Below are 16,859 nucleotides of genomic sequence, written 5' to 3'. Positions count from 1 at the left end.
AATATAATATTATTTTATTATTTCCACTATTATTTTATAATTTCCTTAGGAGGCCCATTTTAGACCTAAAAATTCCCCTAATGAAGCTACAAGGCTTCATATATTTAGATTGGGCAAGGAGTCCATCCGACAGGAAGAGCACATCAGGGAGAATCTTAATTATTGGGTCAAAATAGTTTCTTGGTACAACAAGAAGCAAATATTAGTTGCACTCACTTCAGCAGAAGTAGAGTACATGGCTGCTAGTCAAGTAGCTTGTGAGGCTATCTAGATGAGGAGGATCCTTGATGGGTTATTTGGTCAGCAGATGGATCCTACAATGATTTACTATGACAATCGGAGTTGTATCTAACTCTCTAAGAATCCAGTTTTTCATGATCGGTCCAAGCATATCGACATTTGGTATCACCATCTATGAGATTATGTGCAGAGGAGAATCATGTTGCTAGAGTACATTCCTACAAAGAAACTGGATGTAGGCATCTTGAATAAGACACTGTCAAGAGGCAAATTATATTTCCATAGAGGCAGGATTGGGGTGTTTGATAATCCCTTTCTTGTTAAAAGGGAGTGTTAAAAATGCAACAAGAAACTCCTAATTTTTTTCCTTGAATTAAATTAGGAATAAAATCTTAGTTCCACATCACAAGACAACTTGTACAAGTTAACTAAATTAAATTGACTTAGTTGGATCAGTTAATTCGATTTGAGGGTCTAGCTTGAGTCATGTAGAGTGTCCCCTGCTTTATAGGAGCCCTGGTTGAGTTTATTTTGAATTGTAATTAATTAATTTAGCTTAACGGAGTTAAAGTCAGTTAAACTAGTTCCAACTGATAGAGGAACTAGTAGGAGGTCAGACAGTGGGGTGTTGCTTCATGTGTTCAACCAATTAATTGTTGATTCAATCATAAATAACTCATGCATGTCATATTTGCGAGTTACCCAGTTGAGATTGGAGTTCAGGGACAATGTACTATCAATTGTATAATCATATGAAGTGTACAAGTGGTGCATGCAGTCAGAGGAAGGCCTATGAGGATTGTGCAATTCCAATTGAGAAGTTTCCCTAATTAATAGGGGTTAATTCCCAAGGAAACAACACAAGGAAATAGGGAATTAGGCAAGAAAAAATTTGGTTAATTATTGGCCTGGGCTTGTCTAGGAAGCAGTGAGATAGATAGAGATAGTGCAGAGGTTGCTCAGTCTTGAGCAAAGCATTGTAATCTTCTCATATTTTCTTACTAATGCAATATACAGATAACAGAGATTTTTAGTTGTGGCTTTCCCCAGGAAATCATTGTGTAATGTGTTTATTGAATTCTTTCTATTGTATGCTTTGCAATTTCGTGATCATTTTGTTGTTTTCGCTAATGAGTAGAGTAGATTCAAGTCTATTGTTTTAGTAAATTACAATTAGCAGTTTGCATCTACAAGGAATTTCTACATTTCTAAATGAAGTGCATGTGTATCTTAACATTTTTTCTATATTAATACTAAAATTGATGTGAATCATGCCGTAGAGTGGTTAAATTATGCCACTATACACCACGCTAAAAAATTATCTATCTTAATCCAAATAGATTCTTGAATTACATGAACATTTTCTTCGTACTCTATTTTGTTGGAAAATGAGAAAGGGCATTTGGTTTGTTGCATGACAAGATAATAGGTCATAAACCCAAGTTGAAAATATAACCTATAGTATACCTCTGACAATAAATCCTTTGCCCCGTTCTAAAAATCACACTAAATATTTTTGTATATGGTGGGCCCCAGTATTGCAGCAATAATGCTGCAACTCCTGGAACTCCCTTCTTTAATTTTATCAACCCGGTAGTTCGTAACAAACTTGGAAGCGACGGTGCTGTATGCACAAGTACTAGCTCTTGCCGCAGATGTCACTTGGTCAACTGGCACAAGTCCGCTAGGAGCTTAAGCCAACTTCTATGAGCTCTGAGAAGAAGCTTTTTAACTGATGGACGAAATATAACTCAAAGAAGGCTAATCTACTTGCAGAAAGAAACTGGAGAAATGGAAGGAAACGTAAACCCTAGCAAACCCTAATTTTACCAGCTAGCCCTACTGATGCAAGAAAGAGGATGCAAGCTACTGAAAGAGATGCCATTGTCTTCTAAGAAGGTAAAATTCATGTGTCTAAGCTACTTCTATGGTAAAATCTGAAAAAACATCTTTTTGTATTTTTGAATAAGTAGTCAGAATTATCATGCATGCGATTTAACTGTTTTTGATTGTGCAGAGGTGGATTGGTGAGAGGAAATGCTTGGAGGATGTCGGGAAGGTTCAGAGAGGGCCTAAGGGGTCACTAACACCCTTCCAGAGAGTTTCACAGAGTTTGGCTATCAAGAAACCTCATTCGTGAGCTTCTACAGGAAGTTTGCAGGGGTTCTACAGGATGTTCTGGAATTTCTACAGGACGTCTGTAATTTTTCTACAGGATGTTCAGAAATGGGATTTTGGAGGATGGATGGAGGAAGAAAGATGAAGGAGTGGGTATGGAGGTTAGATAAGGGTGTGAGGAGGTCCAGGACTTGGGGAATGGAGTTGAGAAGTGGCGAGGACGGTTGGATTTGTTCAAGGAGAGGTAGAGCAATGTTGCACAACAATATGGGAATTTAGGGCAGAGTGAGCAAATGGCAAATGTAAGGAAAGGAATCTAAGTAGAGGATGAAGCAGGTGGGATTGATGGAGAATGGGAAGATAAAGAAGGATAACAGGTGCTCTGCAAGTTGTTTTTCAAACGAAACAAACAAGGACTTGTAAAATAAAAGACCTAGTTACGTTGGCCTAATCTGATCTAGCTAACAGTAAAGAGAATGAACAGGAGTTTGAACTGCAATGAAACCATGTATACTAAATTATGCAACTAAGCAAGAAAAAATCTGAACATGTAACCAACTTCTACAAATGAAAATCAAACACTAGTGATTGCATGGCAAAGCAAAGTCAATGTTTTTGTGGGCAGCAAGGTCACCTTGATCCCAGCTCCTGATCCCACTGAGGGAGAGGTGAAATCAGAGGTGTTTGATGGCCCTTTTTTGAAGATTTTCCCTGTTAACAACCTATCAACTCAATCTGAACATCAAAATCCTTTTTAATCATCAAAAGTAACCTAAACAACAAAACAAGATTTAAATCTAAATAGCAGATTTTATTTTGAGAATGCAGCAAAAACACATAAAGGTAAACAAAGGAGGTACTGGGCACTTGAGATGGGCCCAACCCCAAGAGCTACAACCTCCTAAGAGAGATTTAGAGCTGGTGAAAAGCTGGATTCATCTTTATTGATCAAAAGAATAGTTACATTCCAAAAACTGTCCACAAGGAAAGCTTGAAAACGTGCTGAAATGCAGAGCTAACCTACTGCATAAAAAATGACTCAAATCGAACTAAAAACTAGCTAAATTCTGCCTACAAAGTGACTAACTGAAATGAGGCCCTAAGCCCTCTTATTTATACAAATTGAGGACCCCAAAAACCCTCCTAAACTTTAGGAACTCGGCTGCCAAAACTTGTAGTTAAGAGCACTTTTACTAGCACTTGCTCGGCTGCCCTTGTGATAATTGATTTGGTGGCCCTTGAACTCCGAGCTGATGGTGGAGAATTCGAGGTAAGGGCCCATAAATGAAGGGGACACCTTCCTACAAATCCTCTCCCTTGTTCTTCCACGAATTTGGCTGCCAAGTGCTCATTAAAACCTTTGATTTTGTCTCAAAATTGACTAAAAATCTGCACAAAGCACCCATTAGACTTGTTGGCATAATGACTAACCCAATTCACTCTATTAGCATAAATATAATAAAAAACATGCAATAAACTAATGAGAATGGTGGATTAAGTCGAATTAGGAGGTTGAATGAGCCCATATAATTATCCATTTTTGGGGCTCATCAGTATACCAAATTCAATTATACCTATAATATACCAAAATATCTAATTATTATTTTTCAGTGGATTCCATGTGATCTTGCAAATATATGGCAAGGAGACCAATAATTACAAAGGATATGTTAGGATGAACATGAGATAAATACAAAATTCTACCAATGAACTATATACAAGGTGCATCCACTTTGAGTGAGTTGTAGGTGGCAGCAAATTTAAATTTATATTAGAAGGGAGATGGGCTTGGTTCACATTTTCCTTGTGAAAATAGAGAAGGATGTCACAAAAAGAGTTGGGTTGAGAAAGATAAATTATTTCCTTAAGTTTACAAAATTTGGAGACAAATAAAATAATGTAATGGACCTATGTTGATCTAAGGGGATATTAGTGGCCACCCACCTCTTCCATTGAATCAATGGTTCACTATCTTCTGGTAGATTTTCTATGGCTTTTCATGTCCCAAACTTTCAAGGTAGTTTGAGACCCTAAACAATGTGTTTATGGAAATTTTGGGATTCAAGGGTTTCAATGGCATTCCCTAAACCCAATAAACATATCCAATTGTCACATATTTCTTTTCAATGAACTACTATGCACCCCAAACAAATATTTTATGCAATAGTTACATCCCTAGGAAGTTGACATACCAACTAACCACCTTGGGGCCTGCAAATCTTTTGGTGCTTCATCTTTTAGGGTTAAGGTTTTTGACATTTAGGGTACTTTATTTATGTTAAAAGGCCATTTTTTCATCCTCTTGTAATATCTTTTGAGAATGAGCACAACCACCATATCTCTCTTAAGAGATAAGTTACCTCCATTCTAGCTAGTTTATGTTCTACAATATTATGTTATTTTATTATTAATTGTTGTAGCTAGGATTTTCCTCGTCACATAATTTTTCATATATATGCGCACTTAGAGTCTCATTATATATCCTATATTCCCCAAAATGAAAAAAATTAACAAAAATCAAGTTATTCAGTCAGTTGAGTGTATTTCCCATTATTTAAATATTTTAAATATTAGCATTTTCGGGCGAAATTTCACATTTCTTATTAAGCATGGTCCCTTCGCCCAAAAATTATCAATGGATCACAAGAATTACATTTGACTATTCTCATCATTTTGGGTGTTAACTAGCCCATAGTTTAGATGGTACCTCTGCGCCCGAAACGATCGGGCAGTTCTCATACCTTTGATTCGACGACCTCTTACATTTTCGGGCACAGACTTGTGTCGACGATAGAAAAGTATCCACCATCTAAAATTTGATAAAATAGTGATGACTAGGATGATCCTTCGAGATTTATCCCATGCACATGATCATATATTGTCTTAAATAACTTACCAAACAATGTATTTTCACCTTTGCTCTAACCATTTGTGTGTTTACCTAATGGTTTCACATTGAACTGATTAAATGGTGTCCTCTTTGGATTAAATGTTTCCTCATGTGTATATTAAAGCCTTCTAGTAACTAAATTGTCCTGCATTTTCACTAGAAATAAGTATCAACCCTGGTCTCATCTTGCACTCTAAGCCTCCCTTCCAAGTAGCTAAGAGATTAAGATTTTAGGTAAGTACCCACGTCCTAGCTCTAGGAGTTTGTCATAGTCATATTTAGTAAACTAGAACATTTGATATCAAATGGTTGAAAACTCAATTGAAGATAGTTTCCTTGACCCATGGTCTCACGTCAGAGATACATTGGTGATTAACATTAATATTTATACCCTAAGAAGGGAATTAGAGAAAGGAAAATGACTAAAAACATAGTAGTGTTTAATTTGAACTGTAGTATTGTAAGATGCCTTACTCACAGTGCATTATGACATGGACTCAATCATGTTACTCTTAAGAAATTTACAACCAAATACCAGAATAATTCTCTATCTTGAGAGTTGCCAAGTCTTTCTTGAGGTATCCCAAAATTCTTTAGCTATAATGCTCAATCTACCTACTATGAGAAATTTTTTTGTTTGTTTGTTTTGTTTTTGTTGTTGTTGTTTGTTTTGCTGTTTGTTTTGTTTTGTTGTTTTGTTGTTTTGTTGTTTTTTTCTTTCGAAAGAGACCTGACCAAACAACTTAAAATGAAATCTTATTTTCTTACAGAGTTTAGTAAAAAACCCTCATGAATTTACAACCTTTTCTTTTCCAATTCCGACCCATTCATTAAACCCACTTATCAGACCTTTACCTCACTCCTAGCTGTCATTCAAGGGTTTTTCGACAACCTTAGGTTAGATGAGTCGATGTTTATGTTCATGAAGGAAGTGCTTGTAAATCCAAATGAAATTTCCATAAATTTTCCAGCTTATTTGGCTAGAAATATTTTTGTGGACCTAAATGCAACATCTCAATTCTTCATCTTTAGGCACTGCACTTACTTGGTCCACTTGGTTTTGTTCAACTATCTGAATTTTTTCTCTTTCATCAAACTCATTAGGATATTTCAGGAAAAGAGAAGGAGATAGACTCTTGGTGTACAATATTATACCCAAGGATGGTCCCTGGAGGTTATGCAAATTTTTTGGACCATTTTTATTTCCATCTACAAATTAAACTACTAAAGAGGTGTTATGATAGGATATACATATAATATAGAAGGATTATTTAATTAACACAATAAACTAGCATCATACATTGGTTTTTAATGCCCAATTTTACTGCCATCCGTGCTTATGGCTTTGAGGGTGAACCTTATAGGCTACCCAAATTCGTTCCTGATCAATTGTTTGCATTGGAATTAGCTAGACAAATGATATAGCTGAATGATTTCCATTTTGTGTCTAAGAATAAAAAGGCATTAATTGTAACACCTTTTGCTATCAACCACCTGATAATTAAACACAAAAATGCATTAGGCATCATTGAAAAGGAATTGTTAGCATTCATATTGGAAAAATATATACCGTGGCATTTTGATCCTTTTCAGATTATTTCAAATGTGAGAAAATCAGTCGGCCTACCTACATATACTCATATTTCAAAGCTTGAGATTGAAAAGCTAGCTAATGTTGAATGTGTTGTTGTGAATGATGAAACTAGCTACCATGCAAATACTGGAAATAATGATGGTTCAACCCAACTCTGCTGATCAAGGGAAAAGTAAGCAAGACCTGCCTCCATCATCTCAGACAAGCGTAGATAATGTAGCTATTAGCCTCCAAGATAATTCTAATAAGAGGAAAGCCAAAAAAAATAGTGTAGAAGAATTGTCTCTAACTCCAAAATATATAAAAATTAGTTAGGAAAATGACAAGGAGGGGATTTTTTTTTGAACAAGCAAATGTTGAGATTTTGAAGCAGATCGAACAAAATCTATAGGAGGCTAAGGAAAATGACTCCGGAGCAAACATTATATCAGTTGAAAATTTTGTTATGATATAAAAATTGATAAAAAGCTAAAGGGAAGGAGTTAATGATAGTAGCTGAAAAAGATGTTTATCAATTGGGCCCCAAATTTATGTCAACAACTGACTTTGAAAAGAATATGCTTAACTTGAAGGTGTTGTAACTGGGGTTGGATGAAAGTGCACAATTTCTTGGTTCTAGGGCTACTTCTATCGATATGAACATGTCTAGGATAAATAATATATATAGTTAACTGTCACAGACAAATTGGAGAACTGGTGGCAAGAAGATTGTTAGAATCCTCTACAAACAATAAAAAGTATCAAACAATCATTACCAAAGTGCAAGGATAGTTGAATTACACATGAATAGTTGTGAGAACAAGATTCAATCAAATTAAATATCTGGAGGAGAAAATAATTAAACAATCAAGGATGCCTAAAGATGGTACAATGACCAAAGAATTATTACAACTAAAAGATAAATAAATTAAAAATCTAAAGGTGAGCATGAAAAATCAAGACTACTACATGACCAACTTAGTGGAGACTTTCCAGCAAAAGGAAATGCAAGATACACAATTACAAGAATTAAAGAAGTCTCTGGATATTAGTGAAACCAAGTGTAAGAAGTTGGAAGAAAAGTTCAATAAAGTAACCGAGGAACTAAAAAACAAAGAGAAGATACATTCTAATGAAATTCAAAAATTCAAAAATACTATGGATGAAGCTTTAAGGAAAGATCCATCCAGGAATGTGGATCTAGATAGAGTGAAACTTCTTAAAGCCAAGGTGGATGGACTAGAACAACAACTAAAAGATTAAATATTGGGACTAGAAAATATTATTGAAATCAAGAACAAAAACATTGAAGAATTGCAAATTGTGTTGATAGAAAAAGATGAAGAAGTTAAACCTTTGAAGAAATGTCTGACATAATCTATGTTGGGAAAGAAGTCCTTATTAAAAGTCTAGGACAAGATCTAGGTGATGATTAATAGGAAAATACTTTTACTAAAGCCTTATGCTGAAATTTTAGTTGACTGTGAAAATAACATAATTCAGAATTTAAGTAATGAAATCAAGAAAATGACTCCCTTAGTTGAGGAGAGATTTAAATATTTCAACTCCATCTTTTATCTCTTTGACTCTTTTTTTTTTTGTCAGCTAAAGAAGGACCTTTGTTTTTCTATTTATCCAGGTTGAAATAAGTACAAACGTTTGGTGGCCTCAACCCGCCCAGAAGGGAAACCGGGTCTGTTGGCCACCTTAAGTCTTTATACGCCGACCAATAACAAAAAAGACAAAGTCTGCAAATCCATGCCAAATACACTTCACTTCCAAAATTACTAATCTGGTTTCCTATCGACATGATCAACTTAAAACAGAACAAAAAGGAGAGCTTGCTCTCAGAGAATTAACACAGAAAACCATTGACTTAATCTAGAAAGATTAATCTACCATGATTTCAGGCTGAGTATCTTCTTCCCGGGGCGCTGTAGCTATCTTCTTCAGCTGTTGTTGTATTTCTTCCAGCTTACTGTCCTGCATGAGCAAAGTAATTTGGAGGTTTTTCATCTCTCTCCTTAAATTTGGTATTCCCTGAGCCATCTCTGCCATTTCCACTGCGACCTGCTCCATAGCCTTTGCCAATAACCGCTTCACTACCCAATATACATGTAAGGCCTGCTTGTATAAAGACAGGCGTCCCCTTGTATTGCCCGGGTCAGGGATCAGGTTGCCCCAATCCTCCATCTCCGGTTCTGAATCATCCTGCATTGCATTGGTTTCCAATTCCTGGATGAGCCTGCGGATGTCCGTGTCGGTTCCTTCATTGTAGGCCTTCTCTGCCTCCTGCACCATATGCTTCATTGTTTTCCAACCCCGTCTTTGACGTACTGGCGAAGGCGCTTTAGAGTCTTGTCTGCCGGATTGTCGTCGTCCCCCTCTGCCTCTGCATCCTCTTCCTCTACCTGGCCGAAGCGGTCTGCTCCTGGTAGCTGCCTGGCTCCCCTGCCCAACCTCGAATGACACGTTCCCTGTGAATTCCTCTCTGCCGGGCTCCTCGACTTTCCTATCCAGATTTATTTCTTCCCCTTGCTGCTCTTTCTCAAGCATTTTGGCCGTCCCCGCCCTTCCTTTCCTAGCAGGAAATTGGTCTTTATGCTCAGGGGGCCTCTCCTCCTCCCAGGCCTTCTGTTTTTCTGTCGCCAGCTGGTCCTGCTCAGTGTCGAACTGTGCTCCTTGCATTCCTCTGTCCTGTCTCGTCTGTCTTCCTGCCTTGTTGACGTCGTCTCCAGCCCTTCTCATTCTCCCTGTCGTTGCCTTCTGCCCCTTTCTGAAACGAATAACATAGAATACCAGCCAGCTGCTCACTTCCTTCGTCGCCCTCCTTAGCATCATACTGTCTTCAGCTCTGCCCTTACCTGCTCTTATTGATCTGTTGCCACCTACCCAACGTCCCATCGTCCGATCGCCGCCGATCCTTCCTCCTTCTTCCTCCACTACTCTGTCGTCTCCTCGCCTCGGGTTTCTACCGTGCCTGCAGGCCGTCTCAACGTCCTGTGGGATGATTATATTGAGAGGTGGTCTGTATTGCCACCATCCCACCTCCATCATAATCCCATGCATTTCCATCTTGTCCACCCCGATCGGGGGTATCTTTTTGACTCTTTAGCTGATGAGGAGTTGAAACTTCTAAATTTTTTTGATAGAGAAGAAGTTATTGTAGACCTTATGTTCATTAAAGAATGTAAAAGACTACTTCAGGAGACAAATGAAAAAATCACTAAAGCCATGGAAAGTATCGAAAGATTTAAGGCTGAATGGAATTACATTCAGAGGTTTAATTTTCCTTTCTTATGGACCATTAAAGGTTGGATGATAGGAGAACATAGCTTTAATGATGAAGTGAATAGGTTGAGAAATTATCTTAAAAAAATTTCATGCAATGAAGAAGGCTCTATTTGCAATCAGCCTATATTAGACTCCTTCCTTAGAGAATCCAACATTTTAACCCTTCTTAACAAAATAGTTCAAAAAATTATAAGCGCTAGGCATAGGATTAAATTAGAGCTAATATCCATTAGGGAAAAGATCAAATAAATTCCTTGGCTTTCAAATTTTGAATGGGCAAAATTTGTAAAGTTGAAGAAGGGCTTAGGAAGATCAATATCTTAACTTTAGTGATTCAGCTACTATGTCAGTACCAAATTTACAATCAACAAGTGAACAAGTTGATATCTCAGATATAGAAAACCCGATAATTTTCCCTAATTCCAAAAGGAAGAGCATCCTTGTCCCGTACATTCAGATTTCAGACGTTGTTATGAAAAGATATTTGAAGAATGTGAAAAAGTCTAGGAAGAAGAAAAATATTATCCAATAACATTTTTAAGTTTTTCTTTTTTTTTTATAATTTCGTATATAAAGACCTCGTTTCTCATTCTGAGGGGGTCGACGTTGGAAGGATAGAAACTTTTGGGTTATAGTGATCTGAATGTACTTGCTACACAGATTGATCATTTTTCTTTAGTGACTCTCTTACGTAGTTTTGAATTCAGTGTTCTATTACCTTTGATGTTTTGTGCCTATGTACAAAATCATGATATGATCTTATTATAAACTTGATTTATGATAGAGATTGTGTCTCCAATACTGCTTATGTTTATTTTCTGATATTATATTATCGAAAGTAAAGTAGTTGAGACATTTTCATCAAAGATTATAGATTGAAACCTCAAGATCTTGACAATGAGAATAATCTATATATGTTGTATCTTTATTATCTATTATGGTATTATGTCAATTTGATGTATTTACGATTGGATATCTGTGTGTAACATTATGATTGGCCTAGACAACATTAACTTGCTGCAATACCTTTAGAAGTTCTCATTTACCAATATTCATATTATTGATATTTGATCAAATTCATATGCCTTGTCTTTGTTTAGTAGTGAAAGTGATAATACTTGATATTATACTTTCCATACTTCATATGGCAAAGGTTGTCTATTTATAAGATCTAAATACACATTTCTTACGTGATTTTATTTTTTTCTTGATCAATTTATTTATTTTTCTTGTTGCATAAGCAGTCTCGCCAAGTTGGATATATATCTCTCTCTCTCTCTCTCTCTCTCTCTCTATATATATATATATATAGCAGCTCTACTTTCATTTCCAGTAGGGATGTACTTAAATTGATTCTAATAAAGAAGTTTGGTTTCATTTTCAGATACTAAGGCTTTGTTTCCTCCATCCATAGGACTCTGAGTATCTTTGGGTTTGGCCATGCTAGGAGCCTCAGAGCCCTGTTGTACAATTTATCTTCTTTGCATTTCTTGTTCACTTGCATCTATTGTTCTTACATTTCCTATTTCTGCATTCAATATTCATGCTTCATTTGTTGTAGTTTATACTAGTTAAATTATTGAAGTGCTCTTTTTTGCAAGTCATTCATAAAGTCACAAGTATGATGCATCCCTAGAACAACTTGACAAATTCATATCCATCATTGAGTTACTTGGATTGGCTTACTAGTTCACAATTATGGAATTTTTGGTTTTAGTAATAAATTTTTGCTAAATTTTATCACGCAATAATGAGCATATTTCAAGTTTATTCCACTTGGATTTAAGTATAAAAACATCCAAATTAATAAAATAAATTATCCCATAGCATTTTCACTTTATTATCTTAGGCATTTGGGTACCTAGGTCAACTTACTAGTTCACTATTATGCAAATATGGTTTATAAGAAAATCATTGTCTCTGTAGGTTGATAAGTAAGCTCTCTTGAGAATCTTGGTTGTGTACCCTGCGTGGAAAAAAAACAAAAAGACAGTCTTTATTTCATGTAATAGTTAGATTCTAGTTTAATTCAAGTCGTCCTTTCCTGTGCATTTTTGGGTTTTTGTAATTAATTTTTAGCCATCCTTTAACCATGATATTTTTTCTAGTTGAATAACCACTATGTGTGTAGGTAACTTCCTATTGGATCAAAATATAAAAGAACATCATCTATCCACCAACAACACCATCCCTCTCAATACCCTTCACCCCACTTCCATTCATTCCTCTAAACTACATGTTCACAAAAATCACATTACATGGTTACACGAGACCATTAGTTTTACCTTTCCTCTTGTGCAAGATGGGCTACTGAGTAGATATAAGCTTAACAAGGTCCTCTACACTCTTTCCCAACCTTCTACCATATTCCCCCACCTTAAAATCACTTCTAGATCCCTTAGAATGATTTTGGATGCAATCCTATAACAATACATGGCATCTTGTAGGAATCATGTAGCATCCTATTGCACTTCGCAAAATTGACCAGAACTCAGCTAGAATTGCTTCTTAAGCCTATTTTTCATCTATCATCACCTTAAAACGTAACCTAAGCCTTGGAATCCAACTGGAAGAGACCATAGACCATTTTTTCATCATCACCCCATCATTGTAGTTTTTATCCTTAAAGTAGGGTTTATTATTTTGATCATGAGTTAACTAGCATAGAAATAGTGTTTATTGATTTCTTTTCAGCACTTGATGATTTCTGTAAATAGAATAGAGTTTAACTTGATTGAAATAGTATAGATTTGATTTCCTGCAAGATATATTTGAATCTCTACTTTCATGCAATTAGCTGGGGTTTACTTCCTTGTTATTTATCTTCTGCAAAATAGATTAGGAGCTATCTTCCAACCTTTCTTTCCATGCAAGTAGATTAGTGTTTCCTTGATGCAGTAGGTCAAGTAATGCTTAAATTGTCTCTTTTCTTGCAAAGTTAAGATAGGTAGTTTTCATTTTATTTTTATTTTTCAAAGTGGTCTTTGCACATATTAATTGAATTCATTGCATCAGATCAATGAAACAAGGACACTTTGCATGTTACACTTGTATTTTCTAATGCATATAACCATAAAGGAAGCAAGAGATTCAATAATGGAGATAATGTCCATTTCAGAGAGTTGTGTACAATCAAAATATGGAGATTTAAATACTAAGTAAATGGAGGACTCTTGATGAATGATCTATGACCCAAATTATTTTGTGTTTATGTCGATGGTATGCGAGGGTTCTTACCTTGTCGCAATTTAATGAAGGAGGGATCCCCACGTTTAGTTGTTTCAATCAAACCGCTTTGAACATGATCTATGAACATAATCAAAATTGAGGACTTCCCCTCTCTATATTTGAAATCACCAGAGGAAGCCCCCCATAATGATTTTGGGTTTAGACAATAGTTTGTGGTTTTTTTCCACCATGGCCCACCTACCTCCACTGCATTTGCCAACTTTATGTTATAATTTTGGCGGGTCAAATAAAGCTTTGAACATGTATTGTAAAAGTTTTATAAAGTGGGGAGGCATTATAATATTATATCAAATATACAATATCAAAATAATTTAAATATCATGATAATATTGAAGGGCTCTAAAATTTTTATTTTTATTTTGTATAAAATAATTAAAAGCACAAGAGAAAAATTTGATAATTGTTAAAAGAGATTGTTTTGTAACTCTAATTGATTTAGACAGTTAGCTTAGGGGAAAAGATAAAAGTAAGCAATGAGAACCAATGCGGGGTTCAGAGTCTTAGAGAAATTGTGATGTAATAGAAAAATCTTTCAGAAATCAATCAACGAAAACTAGTTTGATTCCAAAGTTGAGATAAGTTACAATATGTTTAATTTTCCCTTTGTGTACTTATTGTTTCACACTGTGTTTTTCTTCCGCTGAAGAAGGTGTATGTAGGAGCATGATTTTTCTATTCAAGTTTACATATTTTTCTATGTAACCATGTGTTTCAGATGACACCTATAAGATGAGTTAAAACACCTTAATAGGCACTCTGCTTTTTTTAGAAATGCATTCGTATCTTTTTCTTCTTTCATCAAGTTATCTCTTAGGTTTTAAAACTTGAATTCCATCTAGCTCAATTTTCAAGCTTGCCTTTTCTAAATTACTTCTTGCCATCTTATGTATCTTAAAGCTTACAACCCTCAATGACTTGGCCATACTGGTTGTAAAAGATGAGTTTCTTGAATTAGAATATTCATTACATTTTATGTAAATGAAAATCTAACCAATCCTTTAATTTTTTTTTATTATTAAATCTCGGATAAATGCACTGGGCACTGACCCCCTATAGCTGAGATTGTCTCTAGGCTACAATAGTATGGATGACATGTCATAGGCCATGTGAGATTCCATGTGTAACAAAATAGGTAGCTAATTTGGCAATGTGATGTCAACAAAATCTAAGTATTCAGATTGTAGAAAAAAGATGAATCTGGAAATTTGATAAATTAAATATAGAAATCCAAAATAATACATAAAAATAATTCTTGGATCAAAGTATCTCAATTGTATTAAATGAGAAGAAAAAATCCACAAATTATGAAAAGAGTAAAAAATGGAAATTTTAATTGTGAAAGTGACAAATTCGACCATCCAGATTCTATTTATTAATGGAGTGATCCTCAAGTTGATATATCAGTTAGATGATAAATTTCCATGAGTTTTTAATCAAAGGCACAAATAAAGGATTTAGTTGAGTCCAAATGAAATTTGGGTTTCCTCATACGTGTCCATATATTGAACATACAACTGGGTAAGAGAAATTCGGGGTTTCAACCTAATAACAAGCATAAAATTTAGGGTTTCGCTTGTCTTAGTGGGCATATAAGAGTAATCAAGGGGAATTTTGTGTGAGGCTTATTTCCTATTGTATATTGGTATACTTTTGCTCTTATAAGTGTAAATAAACTAAATATAATGAGAAAGCAAGCAAAAATAAAATTATAATAAGCCTTTTATTGAAGCCAACCATTTATTTCTTTATGATGTGGTGAATTGACCGCTATAAGCCATGTATAAGAAACACATAATCAATCATAATATTTTAAAATAAAATTTCCCTTCAATGCATTAAAAGGTGTATTAAATGCTACATCTAGATCCTATATAACCAATTAGTTGCAAATACTCAAAAAATAATTTGTAAATCTCACCCAAAAGGATAAAGTGGAACATCATAAGTCATAAGGCATAATGAAGAAGATCAAGAGAAAAATATCATGAGCAATGGAAAACCCCCCACGCACCAACAATTAATAAAGATTCAACCTTTAACCATCTAAATAGTCAAAGAATAAATAGTAGGATTTAAGAACTATAGCTAAAATATTTATTGTTTAACAAAATAAACAATAAAATAGGTGATTGTTGTAGCCTTAAACAATTCAAAATTGTAAAAAATAATTACGCATGATCAAACAAATCAACCTTGGATATTAGTCTGGGTTGAAGAGGGAGCTTGATTACAGTATGTTTGTGTGTGTGAAATTGGTACCAACACTAGCTCAAGAGGGAATGGCAGAGGTGAAAATCATGCATGCATTTAAACACCACATACTTTAACTATAACCACTTGAATGTGTTTACCTAATGCAATTTATAGATCCATGGATCCTTTCTTCTAGCTATATATGCTTCTTTCTTTGTTGCTATACTGTTTTACTCTAACTCTAGATCCATGGATCCTTTCTTCTAGCTATATATGCTTCTTTCTTTGTTGCTATACTGTTTTACTCTAACTCCACTGTGGGATCTACTTAGTTAACATACAAATTTGATTCCATCAATATTAAGCTTCAACCTCTACTTTTGCTTGGTCAATTACCTTTCCTAAATAAAAAATGATAGTTTATAACAAAATTATTTACAAAATATATAAAATAAATAATAAATAAAAATAAAACTTGAACATAGATTTTATTTATTTATAAAATCCAATTATTTTTATGAAATAATCATATAACAATGAAGAATTATTACACGTTCTACAATAGTTAACACACATTATGACCATGGCCTAAGTAGTTAACGAATAAATAGTAGGATTTAAGTATTAGAGCTAAACAATTTGTTAGGGACTCTCTCTTTTTTTAAACTTGGTTAATCAAAATAAAAGAAGTGGTTATTGCGGTCTTAACAATTCAAAATTGTAAAAATTCATTATACATGGTCAAACAAATCAACCTTGGAGCTCATCTAGGGTTGGTCGGGGAGCTTGATTTGGTATGTTTGTGTGTGTGAAATTGGGATCAACAATAGCTCATTAGGGAAGGGGTGAGGTGGAATTCATGCATACATATAAACACCACATACTTTAACTATAACTAGCCGACTTCTTTTACCCAATGCTAGTTATAAATCCATGCATCCTTAATTTTGACTCATATGCTTCTTTCTCTATTGCTATAGCCTCTTTCACTAACTCAACAATGTGATCTACTTGGTTAACACAAAAATTGGATCCAATCAATCTTAACCTTGAATCTCTAATTATTGAATCGAGAGTCGCTCTTGAGCCGAGTATGATAGATATGTTGTAATGCAATGTTTAACATTTGGACTAAGTCAAATTACATAAAAATAAAATAAAATTTTATAAATAAAATAAGTAAAAATATTAATGTAGTGTAATGTAAACATTTTAACTTAGTCAAAATAAAATATAAATATAAATAACCTATAAAATAAAAATAAAAAATGGCCCATGGTATTCATGTTGAATGTAGCCTAT

The sequence above is a fragment of the Pinus tabuliformis genome, chromosome 6 (assembly GCF_031772625.1).
Source record: "Pinus tabuliformis cultivar Carrire ecotype Pingquan chromosome 6, CPIR1, whole genome shotgun sequence".
Classification (NCBI taxonomy): Eukaryota; Viridiplantae; Streptophyta; class Pinopsida; order Pinales; family Pinaceae; genus Pinus; species Pinus tabuliformis.
Note: the sequence above shows the minus strand (reverse complement) of the source record.